This window comes from Heliangelus exortis, chromosome 6 (genome assembly GCF_036169615.1).
Source record: "Heliangelus exortis chromosome 6, bHelExo1.hap1, whole genome shotgun sequence".
In the NCBI taxonomy this organism is placed as follows: domain Eukaryota; kingdom Metazoa; phylum Chordata; class Aves; order Apodiformes; family Trochilidae; genus Heliangelus; species Heliangelus exortis.
Genome location: NC_092427.1, coordinates 26,135,079 through 26,158,788, shown reverse-complemented (window position 1 = coordinate 26,158,788; position 23,710 = coordinate 26,135,079). Strand labels below are relative to the sequence as shown.

General features: G+C 39.9%; 1 long non-coding RNA gene across 3 annotated transcripts; it reads right to left on the bottom strand.

The window, feature by feature from the left end:
- Positions 1-517: 517 nt before the first annotated feature.
- On the bottom strand, positions 518-22,921 carry LOC139797675 (uncharacterized). 3 transcript variants are annotated; one of them, XR_011726548.1, is made up of 5 exons: positions 22,852-22,921; positions 17,244-17,370; positions 1,727-1,939; positions 1,356-1,542; positions 518-823 (listed from the first exon to the last, which is right to left on the bottom strand). It is a non-coding gene; the product is annotated as an uncharacterized lncRNA (long non-coding RNA). The 3 variants fall into 3 exon arrangements; XR_011726547.1 differs by having other exon boundaries at positions 518-1,542; XR_011726549.1 differs by lacking the exon at positions 22,852-22,921 and adding an exon at positions 18,468-18,577 and having other exon boundaries at positions 518-1,542.
- Positions 22,922-23,710: the final 789 nt, after the last annotated feature.

The following is a 23,710-nucleotide window of genomic DNA, read 5'->3' as shown; positions in this document are numbered from 1 at the left end:
AATTAGTGTTGTTTTATTTTTACAAATATAGTAATTGCATTTTAATAAATTGCCTTTATTGTCAATATCTGCAGTTGACTATTTCTCCTCTCTTCATGTAATCTTACATGTAAATGTAAGCCAGGTAATCTTACAGTTAACACATACCACAATGAGGCAAAATCTAAGAAAATGCAAAGGTCAAAAACATGTTTCTGTTATGAAAAAAATGAATGATAATGACATAATTTTTTCAGCTCATCAGGTTCTTTGCTAAGTGCCTCTGTTATTGCCAGATCAGTAGTGTATAACAAAGAAGTGCTTTCTGTAGGCTGCTTCATTAGCCTGCCCTGTAGGACCTCACCTCAGACCTTTCACTAATCTGTTGGCCAGCTCAATAGCCTTGTTAGTTCTATTCACTTCTTCCTGGCAGTGGATTTTCTCAGCTGTAGCTCTCTCAAAGGCAGCCAGGATTGTGTCTAGTTCCTTCAAATAAAAACAGTAAGAAACAACTTTGGAAATTGTAAGAACACATAAAAACATTTCTCCTGTCCCATTTTGTATTTCTGAAAGTTAAATTACACAGTGCAAGAAAGGTGTAAACATTAACCATGCTCAGAATTCCGTCTAGGCCACGGTCCAATGGTGGATTTGAGAAAACCCAGGGAAAAATGTGGCTTGTCTGCTGATTTCCCCCACTTCTTCAGAACAGCCTTCATAAAGAAATTACAAACCCGATCTTATATCAGTAAAACAGAAATGTCACCTTCTGCCAGAGGATTCTGAGATGAAATTTATTTCTTATTACAGCTGTATATACTCTACGGGAGATCTGCAAAGATGGCTGTTTGGAAAGTAAAGAGAATGATTAAAGATGATAGATAAAATACTTGATAATGTACAAGTTAGTGTCATTTGCTGCCTTTCAGTTAGACTATGCTTCCCAGTGCACAAACTTCTTTGAAAAAATGTAGCCTGAAGTCCCCAGCACCTTAGATTTGGGAGCAAGCAGCTCAGTGTCTGGTCCATCAAAGCATTTAAGCACACAAACAGTCCTGCTGGGTCAAAGCCTTAGTTATTCCCAGAGGGAGGAGGAGCGGAAGATAATTCAGCATGGATGAGTGAGCAGGAGGACAAGGCAAGATCAACATGCAACTCAGGAGAGTTGCAGGCAAAGCCCCCAAATGATGCTAAGGGCAGAAGATGACCTGGCTGGGGAGCTGATAAAGATCAGAAAGGTGCTGTAAGACCTTCCCCATAGTGAGGCACTTAAGAGCCACTGGGTGCAAGTGGCTGGAACCCAGGGCTGTTCAGGCAGTAAACAAAACGTGAAAGTGGTGTGATCCTACCAGCAAATAAATGCCCATGCAGCTCACCTGAACTCAGCTGTATTCCCCAGGGATAGTCAAAGCTGAGCATGGCTCTTGGGAGAGGGCTGTGTTATATCCCAGCTGTGCTGCTGACCAGCTCTGTGCACCTGGGAATGTCCCTAGAGCAACACTGAATGACCTTCTCAAAGCACCCGACTGCTTCCTCAAGGAGAGCGTGAGGCAGGACCTGTGTCTGTTACAGGACATAAAAAGGAACTGGGTGATAGGACAGACAGATATGTTATTCAGAAGGTTTGGAAACAGAGTAAATTACACAGCAAACATTTATAAATGGGGCTCAAATTTTAAATAAGGGCTCAGTTGGAGTGTTGCAGCACCCACTAGCCCACAGGAGTGCTCAGCACAAGGCATGGTACCTCCTGTCCAAAGGTGCTTCTGTGCCAGCAGGCAGTGGCACTGCTGGAGTGTGCCCTGCCAGCACAACCAACTCTTGGCCCTCCTTCCTCCACAGGGAAGAGCCTGGAACAAACTGGGAACTTGCCATGCATGAAGACGATCGTCTGCTGTGGTCCCAAGGCATCTCACGTGGCTGCAGAGGTTGGGGATGTGGCCCGAGTATTTACCTGAAACTATTAAAAATCTTAGTGAGTGATAAATTATACTGGCAAATACCTCTGCTCTACATAATGAATGATACTGGAAATACCTACGATAGAGAAAGGTATATAAATAATTGAATTTCAGAGGCCTCTAAAATGACCAAATAAGCTTTATAAATACATCTTGTCATCCTGACTTTAAAGCTTACTCCTTGGGGCAACAGGATTCCAGCTTTCTGTGAGATTTCTGTCTCCCACTGCAGTGGACTCTTACGAAGCTTGTTGCTTGATCTGTATATACATTGCCTATATACAAATGACAGCTGACAAATGGGCAGCGATGGGTCTGCAAGTGAGATCAAGGCCCAGCACATAGGCACCGAAACTAAGGGGATGGAGAGAGAAAAAGCAGAAAAGCTACCTGCTGTGCTGAGCGTGGATGCTGCAGCTCTCCAGCTGGGGAGCGGAACTTGCTTGAAGCTGCTTTTAGCAGATCATTCAGGAGCAATTTTTTTACTACAGTTTTGGCTGTGCTAATCTGCCCTCAGACCATTCAATATTCAGCAAATCTTCTTGTAAAAGAATAAAATTAAAGGGCAGTATCTGAAGTGAAAATATAAGTGGACAACAGCCACATAGAGGATCTGTGTATATATGTATGGTTAAACAATGGAAGAACAATTCCAGTTCATGAAGGTCAAGCCCAGGGCTTGTGGAAGGTGCCAGAGGCAGTGAAAATGGTGGTGTGTGGATAGACTGAAGCTACATGGGGAACTGGAAGCTGTCAGGTCCTCCACGAATTCTTTTTCAAGGCTTTATCATGTGAATCACTGCATGCCAGGAAAGGTACATAGCTCACTGTTGGGTACCACCTCTTTCCTCTTACCCTTTTCTACCTCCTTTGCAATTTGAGCACCCCTTCTCAGTGCTCCTACTCAGCTGCAAGTTATGGGGAACAGGTTTGGACAAGGGCAGAGATGCTATGAGGCATCATGTCAAAATGAGGAGCTGAGCTGCACAGTGCTGCTGCCTATTCAAAAGGAAGCCCAGAACAGCCAGGACCTTAATGTGGTACAATTCATTTGACTATCCACATTTTTGACTTTCAGTAAATAATGTGCTAAATGGATAAAAGGAGATACCATTTTTCCTTCTTTCCTCTGAGTTACTGATAACAAGACAAGTTCCTTCCCTTACAGTTTGTGCATATAAATGTGATTAATGTATAAAAAAAAAAATAAAGTGCCAAAATCTCTTTTTCTCGCTCTCTTTTTTTAAAGCATTGCCCTTTTCAAAACAAGGGGAAATTCAGTATAGTTTCAGTGCCACAGTGATCAAACAGTGTCACATCACTATGGCAATTGCTGCCCAGGCCAGGAATACAGATCAGCTTTAATTGTGCAACGCCTTATTGCTGGTGCATGTCAATCAGAACCTATGAATTGAGAAAAATTTGCTCTGTTCATTCTGTTAAATGATGTATCCAATTAAACCTGTTAGAATTCATGATCTTCAGTCAAGGTTAAATGAAAGTAGTTACTCCTGTCAGCTAGGTGATTAAATGCTGCCTACATCAGGCACATTTATGTGCAAAATTAAAATTTTGGTATAAAGCATGAATCTTTATGCATGCCAGTTAATTATCTTGCGGTTCCTCCATTTATTAAATGCCCACTGCATTTCTTCTTAATCATCAGCTTCCTTTCAAAACTTATTTCATACTCTACATTATACCAAATTTCAATGTTTAAAATGAAATGCTTTCTCAATGAAAACTTCCTCTTTTCAAGGGTTTGGCTGTTGCTATGTTACTAAAGATGGCCATTAACAGTTTTTGAGTCATTATGCAGAAGGTCTATTTGTGTTGTTTTGTTCGGTTCTGAGAGCGCGTGATAGGAATCCCTCGAGTTGCTGCTGCTGAGCAGTTCCTCCTTCCCAGAACTATTGGAGCTCTGCTGCACATCAGCCAACTTCAGCACAGGACAGGGCAGCAGCAAAGCTGTCTCTGGTTGTGCTATTTCTGCTCCCTTGCCCAGGCAGGTCTGGCCAGAGGGGCAGCACAGCACAGTGGGGATGCTGCACCCTGCAGCCCTTGGCCTGGGCTCCCTGGGTCCTGCAGGCAGGGTTCTGCTGATGCCCCATGCTGTGGGTTCAGAGGGCTGGGCCCCTTCCTCCTGCCAGCCTCCAGAACTGTCTCTCTACTCCCTTTGGTTTGGCAATGTGATGTGTCCTGTTTGCCCTAGGCAGCTACCACATTGCAGTATCGTATTTTAATTAGAACAAAAATTATGTGTTGCGTGCTTGAATTAAATTAAATTGCATATTTATATTTATAAGACACAGTATTGGCAGGATTTAAATGCTATATGAATTGAAGAACCAGCATACAGGTGTATTATAGTGATTTGTAGCTGAAACATTTGCTAGAAATACATACAAAGCAGAGCAGTACCAAATGCTAATTTAATACCCTAAGACAACGCTCTGTGCTCTTACAAGCACAATTTCACATATGCCATGTGAGCATTTATCCCCTTTCATTATGAAAAGGTATTAAGAACCTTTGTTACAAACAAGCAATATAAAAAAATATTTCATACCATTTCACAACTACAACTAATGAATAATATCATGTAAAACAGACTGGGAAACAAACTAGTATAACACATTCTACTAAACTAGTACTATAAATATGCACAAGGTTGTTATTAAAGATAAATGCACACAGTAATTTTCTACTTGTAGGTTTTACAGGTGTAATTTTGAATCATACAATATTTTTAAAAACACATCCCAGGGACTGAAACCAACAGAAAGGCTGACTGGCAGTGATTCCTTGTGATCAATACATGATGTCTCCATCTATCCTTGAGGGCCCACATTAATTATATTGTGGTAGTGTGATCCTGCAAGATGGGTGATGTGATTAACTTGTTCAGGGTCACCATGGGGAGCAGCTGATCACAGGGACTTTACACCTGTGGCATTGCCCTGGAGCAGCCACATGTGCAGAGACCTGGCAGATGCCATGAGGTGTCCCCTGCCCTGCCAGAACAGGCAGGAGGGCTGTGGGCAGGGCAGCCTCAGCTTCACATTCCTGAGGGGCAGCCTATTTTCTTTTTCCTGCCTGAGGCATTCACAGCGTCCTAGGTTTAGAGACCTGTTCTGCAGCATGGGAAGCAACGAATGTCAGAGGCAGCCTGTGGGCTGCCCTGGGAAATGATGGTGCAGTAAGCTGCTCCAACCTTCCCAACCCATCCCTTCCCTTCCCAGCCAGCAGCAGCCTCTGCTCCAGACCCCAGGGAAGCAGCAGCAGACAAAAGACCCCTCCTCTCCTGCTCCCCTATCAGCTGCAAATAATGGACTTCCTTTTCCTGGCAGCTGCAGAGAAAAACACAGATATTTTTTTCTTTTTTTTTTTGTTCAGGAAATATAAGCTGTAAGTTAAAGCCAAGTATCTTTAGATACTTCAAAAAAAGAGGAAAAAGGGAATCTTCACGCTCACAGCGAATAATTCCTCGGGGTCTCTGTAAGGAGACAGTGACGCACCAGGGAAGGTAGCTGGAGAAAAAGCCTCTTTGCAGGTTTCTGAGATGTCTGTCACTGAACCACTGCAACTCACTTGAACCATCTAGAACTTATATTTAATTCCTATTCTTCTTTTTCTATATGTTCTTACTTTCACTTTAGTCCTCCAAAGCCAGATATCATAAGCTGTGAACCCCAGGCCCAGTGTGCCTTAATGTTCCCCCATGAAACAATACTGGCAGGACAATTTATTTCTGCTCAAAACAATTTCCTCATCTTAAAATTGTGATTGTTAGGTTTACATCCCAGTGAGATGAGAGAAGAAAAGAGATGCATTTTCAGGTTGTGTCTAAAATTTTAAGGAAGGTGAGCTGCACTGATTTATCCTTGACATACTGTTTTATATCCATAAGAGCAAAAAACTTCTTTTTAGTGGCAGATTAAATTGTGCAGAAACTGACTGACACTGATAAGGCAAACACTGCAGCCCACTTAAACAGGCTGAGAGCTGCACATCAAAGCCTGCTTGGCCACAGACTGGAAGTGTGTACACACACACTCTCTGGTTTCTTTGATTTCATAAACAGTTTTATCTTTGATACACATATAAAAGAATATTAAAATAAAATTGGCATGGAATTACATATTTTAGCTGATTTTAAAAGCTTTTTTGAGTTTTAGATTATAGTAATTTTCAGGAAACTAACTTAGAAAGTAATTAAGCATATTTTATCCATTAATTCATATCAATTTTTTTTTGCATTGTGCTACTGAAACAAAACTAAGAACTATGGAATGGAGGGAGTTTTTCCTTACTGAATATTACAAATGAATAGAACAAGGGTTGTTAATGTTTGTCATTTTCCTTATCTGTACACATGAATATGTTATATGCTCATTTCCATTGCAAATGGAACATCAGAATGATCATTGCAAACTGAAATATACTGTACATTTCATTTCTTCATTTCTTTGAAAATATCACTGACAAAAAGAATCAATTGCTAGTATTCTTGTACTAAAGCTTTGCAACTCAGTGAAAATGGAATGAATTAATGGTGTCCATCCAGAATAAAGCAGGCAACATGCTCTGGAGAGTCATTATTATTCACTGCTGAAACAAAGTCAGCCCATGGAGCCCTGAACCATGACTGGGCAATTGTGCAAGGCACTGTACAAACATCCAGGCACCCTGTTTCTTGCACACCTCTCCTCCACCTTCCTCACATTTAATGAAACAAAATGAAGGCAGAGGGGAGATGTGACTCTTTACCACAGCCACATCAGTGAGTAAATACTGAGGAAGGAAGAAGAAGGAAGGAGAAGAGCTATTTGAAATAAAGGACAAGGTTGTAATGAGAACAAATTCATGTAAAATGGCTGTGAAGATATTTGCAGTGACAATTAGGAGATTTAGATATCTATCCACCCAAGCAGTGATGGTCTGGGGTAACATTCCTACAGGAACCATGGGGCAGAAGAAGCCTCCCAAGGGCTAAGGAGAAACTCTGTTTGGGAAAAGACTTACGGACTTTAGCTTTCCATCTGCTCTCTGTTTACTTTGCAAACTGCAGCAATGTCTCCCCATTTGGCCCTGGAGACTTCCAAAATATACTAATTAATAAAAAAATAAAGTGAGACATAGTGCCTTGCCCAAAGTACTTATTTCATCACAGGAAACAAAACCAAAGGAAAAGTGAGCTGTAAGCACAGCCATCAGCTCTGAGCTCAGAATGACATCTGGAGATACAGTAAAAAAACTACTCAAGATGGAAGGAGTACTGATACTACTCACAAGGCTGTAGTCAGAAAATGAAAAATACATAGAATATCTAACAGGAAGGTCAATCACACCCTTCTGCACTGAGTGGAACCAACATCCACATATTCTTGGTCTTACTGCTAATGGGACACCGTGTTGTATCCTGAAAACTCTGAGTTATGCAAGTAATCCCACTAAAATCAATGGGACCCCATGACTGTAATGACTGCTTCCTTGTCTTCACTAGGGATTGCAAGGTCAGGTCCATTTTCTGAGCAATATTGGATGAATGCTAGAAAATCAATACCTCTATTGAGACCTCTTCTTTTGGGCTAAAAATAAATCTGGATCATTTTGAGTTCAAATGTTCATTGTTCCTGAGTGTTCTTATAAATTCCTTTTGAAAGCAAAATGGTCAATCAAAACTGAGTGAAATGCTCACCTTTTTGGTGTGCTTTACAGCTATTTTTTATAACTAGTTTTGTAATGCTATAAAGGCTAAAGGCAACTTCATTTTTTTTTTTTTGTATTTATTCTCTGTAAGTCAAAGTAGGTATAAGATCAAGGTCACTGTTTATAATACTTTAGTTTTAGCAATTCCTTCTATTCAGATGACTCAGGGCTGAGTGGTGGATGGAGGGAAAACTTGTTGGTCTTTTTAACATAGAAAATTCAAAGGAAGGGGTTTCTTTTTTTAATATAAAGGCTTCAGTGCAGTCACAGAAATACAGCTTATTGTCACGTAGCATTGCTTTTGTACCATGGAAAAAAAATTCTCAGTTTTGTTCATTAGAGGTTATTATTTTACTTCAGTCACTATGGATTGCCTTGAACTATCATTTTGTTTAAAATGCCTAAACCTAGATAGGTGTTTTTATTTTCAGTTTGTTACTAATCTACATCTTGTCCTTGGGCCCCATAGAATTTTCATACTGAAATACATTAATCCCTGTGTTTGATTGCCTTATGCTTCATTTGTGGTGGGCCAAAAGGAAATTATGATTAATCCAAGGAGCACAGATAGACTCTTTTAAGGATTTTCTAGTAGTTCTGGGTTGTTGTGCAGCAATGGGAGATGCTTGCTGGCTTGAAGTTTAAGACCCCTTTCATTATGGTGGGTATGTGAAGGGGTCAGTTTCATGTCTGGCATGAACAGTAGACTGCAGTAGGATTCAGTCCGTGGTTAAAAAGAGGTCATCTCACATGAAATAACAGCAAATTCCTTCAAGCTTGATTACTGTCAAAATTCCTTAGAAATGTAAAGTCCACCAATTAAGAAGCTAAAGAACTGCTGTGCTTTTTCTCAGAGGGAATTCCTTAAAATGTTGAGGAAATTTATCCTAATCTGTTCTGCATCAACCCTAGACCTGAAGCATTTGGTTGATCCAGCTTAAATATTTTTTCCAAGGAATTTTATTTATTACTTATTAATAGAAGGATCAGTCATCTTTCAATCCAGCTTAATGGGAGTTTTGGATGACAAAGAAATAAAACTGCTCTGATGCCCAGGGTTCAGCTAAGGCGATTTTTCCTGGGACCAATAGAAAAGTAGGGACTTATCCTAGGATTCCAGTACAACAGGATTTTTTGTAGTGCTGGGGAGCAAATCTGAGGATGTGTTCAGACCTCACTCCCTTTTACCCACCTCTGCACAGTGTGTTTTCCCCTGCTGTTTGGCACTTTAGCCGTAACATCCACTCTTGCACCACTGAGCTGCTTCCACTAACTTCCCTTGCTTCCATATCTTTTTCTACTCTTGCACCACTGCTTTGGCTCTACTGACAAAGCAATGCTTCTCCATGTATAACAATAAGCTGCTATAACACGCATTTACCTGGTAATGTACACTTTTCAGACACAGCTTCTACTGTTTTCAGAGCAGAATTACTCATACAAAATGTTTACCAGCATTCTTAATGGTACAAAAAATATAACTGAAAATCCAGGAGAACAATTGAAACTATTAAAACCTCACATAAGCTCAGCACAATACTGCAGCAAGTGATCACCAGTGTCATCATTGTGTGACCTACTTCAGTTCAATACCTAGTTCTTATAATGCTAGTCCAAACAAAACCAACCCTGAAGCCAAAGCAGTGGACAACATCACACAGTCTGTTTTTTAACTAACTGCTGACTATCGCATAAGAATAAAATACTGCAGTTCTTGTAGAATTATAAAAATTAAGCATCAAAGCAAGTCAGATACTTACATACATCTTTTTGATGTGCTCATATGATAGGAGAGCAGATTGATAAAGGACAGAAGAAATGCTAAATATGCACCATGACAAACAGTGAAAAATTAAGTATTGTAACTAACATTAATTACACTCCAGTAAGATGAATAGGCTGCTCATCAGTAATGAGAATGTACACCTTTGGGTAAGTTTCACATCTACCTGTGATAAATGTGCTAATGGCGATAAAATACATCATAGTAACATTTGAATTAACAGCACACTAATAGATTGACATACAAGTATGAATAAAGCATTTAATCATAAACATTGTACCCCACCCAACGGCAAATTTTCATTTTTTGCATATATATCAAGCAAAATGGATAAACATTGCAATCTTACTTTATTTTATGCTGAGATAATCGAATGGTATTACCTCATACTATCCCAATATTTGTAATTCCTATTATTAGATACTTACACAGTGGTTTTTGGGAGACATTCAGGCAGTATAATTAAGCAGTAAGTGGGATTTATGAATAGAAAGGGTGGGGCTTCATCTCAGTACAAACTACCCTCTGACTCTTGTGCTCGTGGCAGGGATGGAGTATTCAAGCAATCTTCATGATGGGTTGACTCCAATGCCTATTAAAGGATTGACTTTAATTTGTGTTTACTGAAAATCAAAGCAAGCCCACTAGTCTACAATGTTTATCTGTCTCTTCAGGAGCCTCACCTGCATTTGCAGTGCCTTTTTCCTGGCAGAGAGGTGACTGAGCCATGTGTGCTGCACAAATGACCAACTCTGCCTTCTGGGCTGCAGCCATTGCAGCCTTCACTTTTTGGAGGAGCTGGGATGGGCAGCTGCCATCCCTGACCTGTGTCTCCACAGCAGTCCTGCAGGGAAGGTCCCCCAGGTGACCATGCCAGAGCACTCCCAACAGCCATGTCCTCATTCACCTGCTGCCCTATGAACAGTTCCTGAGGCACCTGGGCCTGGAAGCTACTTCTGCTTACCTGGGAAGGGCCACCTTGCCACACAGCTATGTCACCTAAAGCCACCACTGAGAAAGAACAAGGAATGTTTGTGCTCTGTTACAGGGTCTCATCCCGGGGAGAGCAGGTACTCCCAGCAGAGGAGCTGTAAGAGGCAACTGGAAGGGAAAATCCATTATGCTGCTGCAGTCAGATTCACAGGATAAGAACTCACCATTCCCTCGTGGTAGAAGTGGCTTTGGTCCTTTGGGTGACAAGTGATGTATGGTGGGCACAGAGACAGAACACATGGGCACTAATGGCCACAAACTTTCCCCTTTGCCCAGGGCCAAAGCTCCAAGTGGGCTGGGAAAGAAGGAGGATGGATTTCATTTCCCATCTCATACCCTGTTCCCAAAACCTCCACTTCAATGGCAGGTAGCAAGGGGAACAGAGAGACAAGAACAGGAGGAAGCTGTCAATAGCAGCAAGCAGTGCTCTGCTACAGGCAGGACTAACAAACAGTATAAAGATCAGCTGTAATTCACAGAACCTTGTGAATTAGTTAAACATTGCCAAAAGGGAATTGCTTTAGCCTAATAATTTCCTGAAAACCACTCAAACAGTGCAAGCTCATCAGTGTGTTTTAATGCAATTAAACAGATGGTTTAAAATACTTTAATTACTGCCAAAACTCACCTAGTCTCCACAATACATGACAGCAGGCCTGTGCAGTGATTGTTAAAAGATGATGTTACAGATTCCAAAGAGAAATTATACAAAGAAGGTACACCACTCAAGCACAATCCATCCATCTGAAGGGACCACAAAAAGGCTCTACTGAAGGTCACTAGGCCTATGGACACATCTGAATAATTGTGGCTGCTGCCATCCTTGTAAACCATACTGTGCCAAGACAACTTGTGCTGGTTACCTGCTGGGGGAGGTTACAGCAGCATCCCAGGGGAAGGAAGTCCCCTCATGCAGAACAAGGAATGCACACATGGCCAAAGAGCTTCCCTCTAGCTTTCCCCTTCTATCTACAGCAGCACAAGCAAGAAAACCAGCAAAACAATACAGTATGGCTACACTGGTAGGCACCATACTCACAATGAAAACATATATTTTATTCTTTCTAAGTGGCACATTACCCTAGTCCTGCTTTTCTTTGTATACCAACTGGGAACTTATTGATTAGGGGAACACTTCTGAGCTTCTTCCTCCCATGCAATAATCTTTATAATTTCACATTTCTAAATGTTAAAAGTGCACTAATGCAAGTGGGAAGAATTTCCTCCTGCTATTTCACATACTTAAGGAGAATACGATATTGATTCATATGCTCTGCTCTGCAAGTGCTTTGCAAAGGCCATAAGTATTATTATTTTCATTTTAGTAAGGAGGAAAAATGGCACACAGATTGCCCAAGGTCACCCTGCAGATCAGTGAGAAAACCAGGATTAAATTCAGATCTTCTGGTTTCCTGTACAGAGACTACACTGCTGATCTATTTTTGGAAGGTCAGAACCCTCCAAATGAAGCATAGCCACAGTATACAACCCAGTCTCTCAGTATAAAAATAATTTATGACGTTCAAATAATTTTTTCTCTAGTACTCTTTTTTTTTCTGGCTATAAGCATGAGTTACTAGTTTTAGCAAAAGAAGAGCAGAAAGAAGCAAAATTTTAAAATTAGTTTTAATTACTATCTCCTGGACTCTAGTCATGTCAACAGCCCAAACTGTGCAGCAGCAGGTGGAATTTTGCTTCCATGAATTTTGAGTTGAACTCTTATTCATGGAGATAATGTTGTCTTATAGTTTAACAATAATTGCAGAATTGCACTCCTTATTGAGGATTTACTAATCAGGTAATAAAATTTGAAGCTTATGAAAAACTTAATATATGTCACAAAAATACTAGATTGATAAATTGTGGCTCAATACTAGCAATGGGAAAAAATGGTTCAAACCTGCTTTTCGTATCTATTTTGACTGCTAGTTTAGATATTTCTTTTGACACTAAATCTGTTCTTATTTCCAGCCTTTCCCTTTATTGAAGTTGAAGCTTCATTTTACTGAAGCTGAAAATAAAAGTCATTCTTTCATAGAATCATAGAATGGGTTGGCCTGAAAGGCACCTTAACAATCATCCAGTTCCAACCCCCCTGCATAGGCAGGGACACCTCCCACTAGAACAGGGTACTCAGAGCCTCATCCAGCCTGGCCTTGAACACTTCCAGGGATGGGGCATCCACAACTTCCCTGGGAAATCTGTTCCAGTGTCTCACCACCCTCACACAAAAAAATTTCTTCCTAAAGTCTAGCCTAAATCTATCCTCTCCCAGCTTAAAACCATCATCCTTTGTACTATCACTCCATGCTCTTGTAAAAGGTCCCTCTTCAGCCTCCTGTAGTTACTGGAAGGATGCTATAAGGTCTTCCTGGAACCTTCTCTTCTCCAGGCTGAACAACCCCAACGCTCTCAGCCTGCCATAGGAGAAGTGCTCCAGCCTTCTGATCATCATTGTGTCTCTCCTTTGGACACACTCCAACATCTCCATGTCCTCCTATTATCCCCCATTCTTTTTCCATATCTCCCTCATGCAACCTCCCACATGCAAGTGTTCTGAGGTTTAGCTAGTACAGAGAAAATGAAGTAAGTAACCTCACATATGTATAAAGCAAAATATAGTAACGTATTTCATTATTTTGTTAAGTTAGTTAAAAAGAAAAAGTAATTACAAGTGCTGAAGGACATCCTGGGGAAATACTGCATTCTTACTACAGTATAACTGTCAATATACAGCATGTAACAGTTCTGGCATTTCCATTGCATGAGCAAGTCCAATTGATGTCTGCATGTTCAGACTGACTGCAGGATACTGTTTTCCCAATGCTCCTCTTTATTATTTCCAAATGGATAATGATGGATTTTTTAAGGATGCAGTTCTGAGTATCTTTAATATTAGGCATGATCTTTTTATGTAGGCTTGTTCTCTGATCTCATCAACTCTTCTGGGTAATGTAGCAATGTGCCAATAAAAGCCTTATAAGAAAAAAATAACACAGCTTTCATTCTACGTGTAAACTATGCAAATATTGCATATCTCAATAATGTGTTTTGAAATACTTGTTTTAAACATTTGTGATCTTGAGGATATTCTAGCTGTTCTAGGATATGGGAAACAATTTATCTCTGGAGACAAACATTATTTATTTGAACTAATGACTGGTTTACTAGTATGAGCTCCACTTCAAATGTGCAGTAATGTATCTCTTCTATTCACCAGTGACTAGTTTTTCTGAAACTGATCAGTAAGTAACCAAAGTAACAAAATATTTCAGATTCATTACTTTGCAGAAGTGTAGCTTTTAAAGGTTTAATTTACATGAGGTATTAACTCCAGTGGGTCAATCATTAACCTAATTTTCAGCAACAACTTGGTTTATCTTATTTTCTTCATTGATCAATAGGTCTAACTGGGTTTTTCCAAGAAGTGTCATGAATAATCCCTGAGATATAACTAATTACAAAACTATTAATGATTAATTTCTGAGGATAAACTAAAACTCCACCTATGCAGTAGTCAAGATTTCCACACATAGGGTTTCTTGACATGCTTTGTATTTCTCCACATGATTTGTGCAAAGGCTGTGTGTGGAGCTCTGCACAGACACTGCCTGAAAGCATGCTGAATATGCCTGAAAAACCACTGAAAATCCCATACTTCTTTGAGGCTTTCAGCAGCTTTACAGTCAGCTATGATGGTCAATTATTTTCCTTTTTCATTTCAGTATTTTTTTTTACTTTGTATGGCCATCAACAAATTTCTACTTGCTCCTCTTACTGGAAGACCATGCTATATTCTATAGACCAGGGCTATATTCTCAAAGATATGGATAGTGACATCTGGAGAGGCTGAAACATAAACAGGTGCTACCCCATATCCCTGTCTCAAACAATTTCAAACTAGAAAGGATCCATAGCATAAGCCTTTGACTTTCCATTGAACCAAGGGGGAAAGAGCAATCTGCAAACTGTCTATTGGTATCTTCTTCACCTCAACCATAGTTTTTTAATTACTCTAATTAAAGTAAAAGGTGTCCTTTAAAACACCACCAAATTAAAAAAAGGCATAGCTAGTATGCTTACTTCCTAACTCAGAACAGAATTTTGCAGTCTAATATGGGAAATGTATCTTTTTCCTGATGTGCATTTTGAGCTTTTTAAATTTACATTTTCTGTTCATTTAACCTCAGATAACCCAGGCTAGGTGGTGCAGAACCAGAGAAAAGAGCAGAGACTGGAGGCTTGAACATACTTAATACTCTAAGTTTGCTATAATGTGATTGCAGTTTTGCTACTGGGGTCTGTCACAACATCACTCACAGAATGAGTAGTGTGTCAGGTACTACAGAATGACTGAGGACTGCAACCTTACAGAAAGTAGCTTATATTCTACCATAGAATCAGAGTCATAGAATCATCAAGGTTGGAAAAGACCTCTAAGATCATCCAACCATCTGCCCTACAACTCCTAACCCTCACCACTAAACCATCCACTGTAGCACCTCATCTACACGTCTCTTGAATACCTTCAGGGATGGTGCCAACACCACCTCCCTGGGCAGCTTTTTCCAAATCTTTCTGTTCACCACTCTTTCTGTGAAGAATTATTTTCTAATATCTAACCTGAACCTACCCTGATGGAGCTTGACCCCATTTCCTCTTGTCCTATCACTGGTCACCAGGGAGAAGAGGCCAACATCTGTCTCACTACAACCTCCTTTCAGGTAGTTGTAGAGAGCAATAAGGTCTCCCCTCAGCCTCCTCCTTTCCAAGCTGAACAGCCCCAGTTCCCTCAGACTCTCCTCATGAGGCCTGTTCATCAGACCCTTAATCAGCCGTTTTTAACTTTTTTCTGCACCCTCTCCAGCACCTCAATGTCCTTCCTATACTGCAGTGCCCAAACTGCACACAGTGCTCAAGGTGCAGCCTCACTGAGGCAGAGCAAAGGGGCAGGATCAGCTCCCTGGTCCTGCTGGTCACACTGTTCCTGATGCAGGCCAGGATGGTGTTTGCCTTCTTGGCCACCTGGGCACACTGCTGGCTCATGTTCATCCGGATCAACACCCCCAGGTCCCTCTCTGCTGGGCAGCTCTCCAGCCACTCCTCCCCAAGCCTGTAGCACTGCTGGGGGTTGTTGTGGCTGAAGTGCAGGACTCAACATTTGGCCTTACTGAAACTCATGGAGTTGGCCTCGACCCATCGATTGAGTCCGTCCAGCTCCCTCTGCAGAGCCTCCCCACCCTCAAGCAGATCAACACTTCCACCATCTTAGTCTCATCTGCAGAGTTACTGAGCGTGGACTCTATCCCCCCATCCAAGTCATCAATAAAGATGTTAGACAGGAGCAGCCCCAGCACTGAGCCCTGGGGAACACCACTCGTGTCCTGTCACCTGCTGGATTTAACTCCATATTAAAGGCCTTGCTAAAGTCAAGGCACACAACATCCACAGCTCTTCCCTCACCCCATAAGTGGGTTACTCTCTCATAGAAGGAGATCAGGTTAGTCAAACAGGACCTGCCTGTCATGAACCCATGCTGTCTGGGCCTGATCACCTGTTTGTTCTGCATGTACTGCATAATGGCACTCAGGATGATCTGCTCCATCAGCTTCCCTGGTACTGAGGTCAGTCTGACAGGACTGTAATTTCCCAGATCGTCCTTCTGTCCCTTCTTATATATAGGGCCTAGATTGGCAGTTTTCCAGTCTTCTGGTATCTCTCCAGTGAGCAAGGACTGCTGATTTATCTACTCTTCTACTCATGCCATCTCGTGAGGCAAAGTTTCAACTCCAAAATGTGCTGGTTTTTAACTGGGTCTCAGAGCTTGCAAGATTTGCAAAGGATGCAATGTTGAAATTGAATCTTTGGTGCCTGACACTATGAGCTGCATGAAATTCATCAGCATGATAAGTGTCCCACTCATGCAGTATCAATAGCCATCTTTCTTATGTGGTATGAAATTAATCCTTCACTTGAAGCAACTTTCTCTTGGTCACTGTATCTTATTTCTTGGTGACAAATGGACAGGGTGTGCTACAGAGGAATCCAGCACAAAGGAGAAGAGGCAATGCAAACAGGTATGCTGAAAACCTTCCACTATCTACATTTTTGGCATTTCAGCACTGCTGTCACTAGCTGCTCAACAGAATGATAAAAGTTAGTATTTCCCAAATCTCAAGCAAACAAGAGCTTTTTTTGCCTTTTAACACGTGGATATTATTTGGGAATTGTGGGTTTCAAAGGCATGGCAAGAACAGGGTACACTATTGGGAAGCTGTTGGCTTCTCTCATGACTGCCAGCCTAAAGTATATTAGAGCAAGCAAGGCTGAACACCCTGAGCTTTTAGCCTGTGGTTGTCTGATGTAGCCCAGCCCAAACAAGCCTGATAATGACAGCACTCTCAGGAGCTGTCAGAGAGTTGCATTATTAGTACATATTAGGATGAAATTTCTGAAGCTTCTTCTGGGAAAAGTTTTCTGTGACACCCCCCATCTGGGGAACCTGAGTTTTTAATGTACATCTTGCAGCTTTTGTTTCCAAAAAGCATACTGACATTTAAGAAGTGCATTCTTTGGCAATGTTTATATATGTCACATTTTGCAGAAATAAGATGGCAAAGGGGCTTGCAATTAACTTGAGAACATTTTTGGCATTTGACAAGCTCCTGCATTTTCTGTGATCTTTGATATTTTCTTGAAATATCACTAGAAAACCTATGCCTAGAAGTAAAGCCTCATTTAGTTGTACTGTTCAAATAAATCACATTTCTTAAATGTGCACACATCAATTTTTCAGTTATCTTCTCCAAGTATACCTTTGCAGTTTTCCAGCCTTGGTCCTCTGGACTTTCCCCCCTGGAGACATAAGGCCCCATGGTGCTGTGTCAGATTGGTTACAGCTTCAGTAGGTTCAGGAAAGTTCTCAACTCCATCAAGGTTTATCTGAAAGTTGACACAATTACAAAGCTCATTTGTAAGAAGTATAGATACAGAACTTGTAACTGGGGAAAAAAATTCCAGTCATTCTACCTTAGAGCAAGAAAGTGAGACAGATTGAACTTAAAAATTTTAAGGCAGCATTTTTTGGATTAGGAGTAGGGTCAACTTTAGCAAGCTCATCTTCAGACTCTTGTTGCTGTTCCATAAATTCTTACTGACAAGCAACAACCTAGAAAATAGCACACTTCCATTTTCACACCCAGTGTGGTCATGCTGCGTGACAAACAATGATTAGAAGCAGATGTACTTACAGCCCAATGAAATCAACATATTTAGAACCCAGTCCAGCTCAGGAAACCCCTCAACTTCAAATTCAATTGCACAGGTGCAAGTGTATTTAACACTTGATTTAAATTTCAAGATTTTACAAATTAAAGAGATGTATTATATATGCTATACTTCCAGCTCTGAAGGATACCATTTCTATATGAAAGCCACAAGACTTGTGAGCAGTCTATGCAATTCAATAAAGACAAATTTTTGACATCTTAAAACTTCAGCATTATCCTCCTATGAAAAACCGAGGCATATGAAGTATCAATTAAAAATATGATGAATTTGTGTATTTGTAAATGAGGTTATTTGTTAATGCAATAAAGTATGTGAAATCTGTAACATACTGCCTTCTGCAATGTTTTGCAACTCTTATTTCCATTAACACTCAATGAATACACAATCTGAAAGCAGAGAGAAATGCTATGAGGATGACTGTCACTGGTAATGCTAACAAATGCCTGGCATTTCAATCAAAAGGAAAGCATGCACTGGGCAGAATGAGCCAATGGGAACTGATTCCCAAATGGATGTTGTGCCAATTCACTTGAATTTATGCCCAGTGGCAATTGTGCAATAGCTGGAAGTTTGGATGCACATCCCTCATTGTGAGTGTGGTCATAATAAAAAGGTTGAATTAAATCAACGCAAAGCTGCTTTCAGTTGGATGTGAAGGCAACAGAAATGTGTTCTAGTTCAAAGCAGAAGAGCAGACAGTGACACTTGTTACTAAACACTAGCTGGCAAACATGACACAAAGAAAAGACCTGAGGCAGAAGTCTCCACATTGGTGAAATGTGTATCACTGACAGAGGAAATGGAGAACTCGCTCTGTTTTCTGGATTCCTCATCTTTCTTGGCAGCGAAGGTGAAACTGAGGGGAAGAGGAGGGGGTGGGGGTCAGCAAGACCACAGTGCAGAGAAGCCACAGAGAAGCCACAGGCTCTACTCTTTATTGGAAAGAGAGAAGACATTTGCTGGGGTTTTTGGACAAACACATACAGAAGTAATAGCTACAGAATCTTCCGTATATCAATCCAAAGAAACAGGTTTTGACAGTGCAATATTTCTTTTAAATTACTTACTGGGTGCTTTATTTAGTGTGCAAAACTGAGGCCCTCAAAAGTTGATAAGGAGGAAAAGTTGCCATTTTACCTTTTTCTATCAGCCACAAGGAAAGATTAGCTTGTTTGGACATGCAGCCTTAAAAAATAAACATGGATCCACAAGAATTCAGACAGTAGAAATTCCCTATAAAATGTGCCTCCTTCCTACAGTGCCTAAAAGCTGTAGCCAGGCCAGCTTTGAACTTAGAGCTACTCACTTAAAACTACTCAGAGCAGCCACCATCTTAGAGACAGAATAGCTGCAGAACAGGGACAGAGAATGAAAGAACCGATCCTGCAACTCCCCTCCCAAGTGGATACAGCTTGAGCAATTCTAGGATGAATGAATAAATGACCATATATAGGTAAGTACTGATGTGTAGGTATAAATATTGTATTTAGGCTTATATATATGCTGGTGTATTTATATAACCATTATACAAGACAACAGTTCAGTTCCACTTTATATGGTTGTTAATAGATGTAGGTATATTCTGTTCATCACCATCTGCAATGACTTTTCCTTTACCATTTTTTTTTGCACTGTCCTATATTGTCAGTCTGTGTCTTGGTATCTTTGTTTCTCTAATGAAGTCCTCTCAAACAGCAAGCTTAGACCTCAGCTCTTCTATCTAAATTATTACAGAAGAGATTTGGTAATTAAGCTTTAACAAGATTTAAATTATATTAAAAACAGACAGTTAAAAAGAGACACTGCCTTGGGCTTTGTTGTAAATTTGTATAATTATTTTTAGTCCTCTGGAGAATGTATGATTATGTTTCTGTATTTATAAAAATACTGCCCTGGAGGCACCAAAATGAATTTTATAGTCCAGTGATTTGCATATTAATGCTAGTATTGTAGTGTCAAATGTATTTTTTAGCAACTAAATGTCCATGACAATTATCAAAATTTCCCAATAATTTTATAATATTCTCAACCTAGATTATATATTTTTTTAAGTTATACTGTATAGAAAAGTAAGAAACACCAGCACAGCATGGTGATTAACATGTAGGAAAGGTATGAGCAGATGGACTGAACAAAACATATGTGGATTTTCAAGAGGTTTTGACTATAATGGCTTTGGTAAGTAAGTGTTTAGAAAAGTCTTATGCTCTGATACCAAGCTCTTTGAAGACAATGGTGCTGAAGAGTTATAACACCACAGTTCCCCTCGCTTGCCTTCCAACAGAAACATGATCAGTGTGAAAGATCCTTCTCTTGAAAAAGTGTTCTTAGATACTCTTTAGAATGAGAATAAAAGATAACTACTTGCTACAGCCCAAAATCATAATCAGAGTCTGAAACTGTCATGTCCAAAGTTTGTATCATCAGTACAGTGAAAGCTCTGGTTTCATGGTAGAAATCCATGACTGTAGGGTCATCTCTTCTATACTGCCACATATAAGAGACAGTAGCTAGGATAAGATTTGCTGTTCTCATTTATGAATCTACCCTGAATCTACCCCATAAAATTCTAATGGATTCACAGTTGGTTTTATTCCTTATTTGTCTTGCATTTCATAATTTTTAAGAGGCATTTTCAAAGCAAGAAGTCCTATTATTCTTACAGTGCAAAGAAAATTTATGGCTTTTGGGACTTGTCTAGACAATAGCAAAATGACAATGGTTTCATACTAATCCAGTCCTGTTAGCTACATGTAGAGAAAACTCTTACTGACAGTCAATCAAAAGACAATGAACTCAATGGGAGATTTCTTCATGCATGGATGAAAAAAAAACAATCATAGTTAATAGTGATCTATTTTGTTATCAGGATAAATCCATTGGCCTAACACTTCATCTCGCTATGGAACTTAAATGCATTGTCATCTGAAATAATGTGTTACTATTATTAGCTCAATAATTATCACTGTAATAATCTTAAACAATTATCATATTGTTCAAATTTATGAAGGGAGCTTAATACATTTTTTTTTTGTTTTTCCATGTACTGCGTGCAGATGAGATGCTTGTTGTGTGCCAAAAATTAAACAAGAAAGAGACATCTCAGAGTTTAATAGTAGCTGATAAGGTGAATTTTATGAAAATGGTTGAGTGTCAGTCAACTGCTGGCTCAGGGCAACACTTGTTAAGCCATAAATGAGCTGATTGCATGTTCAGAACTACAATTTCCATGAAGTCTCAGTCAAGGAGATATTAATGATCATTATTTAACTGTGACAAAATGGTGTCAAAGAGGGAACACACACCTAACACTCTCCCCTGGTCCCTTGCAACCATAACTCCTGATAAGTGATCTTTTGCCCTACATACACGTTAGCAAAAATGTTTAAAAGAAAAAGCAAAAATACCATAAAAATAAATTAAAATAAAAGATGAGCAGTCAGAGACTGAGTAAAACATTCCGTGATGCTTCAAGGTTGATTGCCAATCATGTATATAATCTTGGGGATGAAATGAGGTGGTCTGAAAAAGCAAGCACAGAAAATTCTTGTGTTTCTTTTTCTAAAATCAAGAAATCATTGGTGGGTTATTGAGATCATTTGCACTTGGAATTTTGTACCCACAATCAACTGTGGGAAATAAATTACAGATGTGATTCTGTGGAACTTGCTCTTGCTAAGTGCTAAGCATCAGCTTTGAGATGAAAGACAGGAAGGGGTTGAAAACACCCAGCTCCTTGGAGTGCCAAAAGTGAACATAATAAATGGCAATACTGTTAATGGATTAGATATGAGCATACAATCACTGTTCTGCAGGGAAAGTCATGGCACAGTGACTATGCCAGCCTTGTCGTGGTTATGAACAGGAAGGGCTGTGAAACTTCCTGATCTAGTATGAAGTCTGCCAGGCAACACTTCTCTTCAAAAATCTTTGATTAAATTTGAGCTAGCAGAATGAATTGTAATGGTATAGATCTCTGTATATAGGAGGTTGGAATGTTTTTGACTTAGAATCACATGCCACAAAAATCATACTTGTCTTGAAGTTCCTTGATTTATATCTGACTACAAACCAAATAGCATACTTACTGTTAGAAAAATATTCTTAGCTTTTGTTTGCAATGCAAATCTTTTATAAAGAAAAAGTAAACTTTGAGAGGAGGACTTTTTTTTCTTCAGGGGTTTGGCAGAGATGTAATGAGTTTACACATACAAGGTTATAAACAGTACTGTTTAACAAAAAAAAAAGAAGTATTTGGAAGAGCTACCCATAGAGATGAAGCTCATGATTCTAGAAAACAGCTTTCCAGTTTTTCTGCTTTGCCATGCTTGTCTTGGGGTTAAAAGTAAATTCAGAGGAAATATTTTTACATACAGCAGTTTCTGTGTACCTGAGTAGCCACTTTGCTAATGTAGTAGTATAGAAACTTGATTTATTAGCAACATCTCTTTCCAGGATCTCGCAACCCTTTTTCATACTTTCAGTGCCTCTTTACACAGGATTTGTACCTCTGGACTCTTTTCTTTTCTGGGTGCTGTCATTTTGAAGTAATGCATTATCAGTTTCCATCATCTGGTGATGCATTACCAGAATAGATCAGAAAAACAGCTGGCTCAGTCTCTCAATCCTTGGCGTCCAGCAACAGCTGACTGTGATGATATATTACATGAACTCTTCAGTCTATCGTTGTAATACATCAAAACAAGGCACTGGTCTGAAGGTGTATTACTCAAAGAAATGCAAAGCAGAGTCAACCTGTCCAGAAGAGAGGGGTTCTGGTTTAATTATAGAACAGTTACAATATACTGCTCAGACAAGGTTTGTTAACTTGAGACTTTTGGTGCACTGGTGGAACACGATTTGCGCTTACACAGATGTTATTCTAGGAGAAGGTCATGTTGTTACTCAGTTTTAGAGACAAACACCTCAACTCCCAGAGTTCTCTCAAAATGTTGCAGTGTGCTGTGTGTCAGAGGGGCTGCATATTTTATAATTGAAGAAAGAAGGATTTGAGTAAAAGTGGGAAATATAAGCATCAGTTCCTTCTCTTTTCACTTCTTTATGGAATACACAGGCAAGAACCAAATATTTGAGTTGTAGTAACTGAAAGTATATCCCACCAGTGGACTTTACCTGCTGTCTCTTTTGGTGGCACTCTCAGCAGGTTCTGGGTAATGCTGTGAGTCTGAGGAAAAGCAGCAGCAGCAGCAGTGAGGAGGGCCTGAGGCATTACCAAGGAAAGAGCTGGAGCTGAAAAAAGAAAAAATAGAAGCTAAGGCAATAATAAACAAATAATTAAAAGTGCAACAAAACTATAACAATAAAAATTTAGTATATTATTTAATTAAAGACTTTTCACAAGAGCTTAATTTACCGTAACTATTTACACCAGATTTCGTGTTGCAGGATGAACAAGAGCCTCCCATTGATCAGGACTGCAGACTTGCCACAGGAGAGCCTTGGGTTTTTAACCTGATGGCAAATATGTTTCCTCCTTTTGGGTCACAAGGGATGCTGTAAAAAGAGTGTCTATATTTCTCTCTCCATTTAACAAGGGCTTCCATGGTTGTTATGTTCCCTTTGGAGCAGATTCACAAAGAGAGCTACAGTATGAGCTGAATTTTTCATCTGCAAACCCAGGCAGCACAGGATAGGAAGTACAACCAGTTAGAAGTAAGGCGGTGAGTTGTTCATCTGCCTCTAATGCTAGAAATATTATTTCCCAGTATTGTTTCAAAGATTTAGCTGTCTTGCTGTTTCTCTGCCTACCTCAAGTTCCATGTTCTTTATAATGGGGCTCAGAATAACTCCTACAGAGTGTGCTATTGACTTCACATCCCACTGTTTTCTTTACATCCCCACAGTATTAACCCCTCCATGATCCCTTCCCTCTCCTGCCTGCCATGCTGCTATACGCTCAGCTTTCTGTGCTTCCAGCAATGCCCTGAGTATTTATTAGTTCCCTGATGGAAATCCCTGTAACCTTACTTCA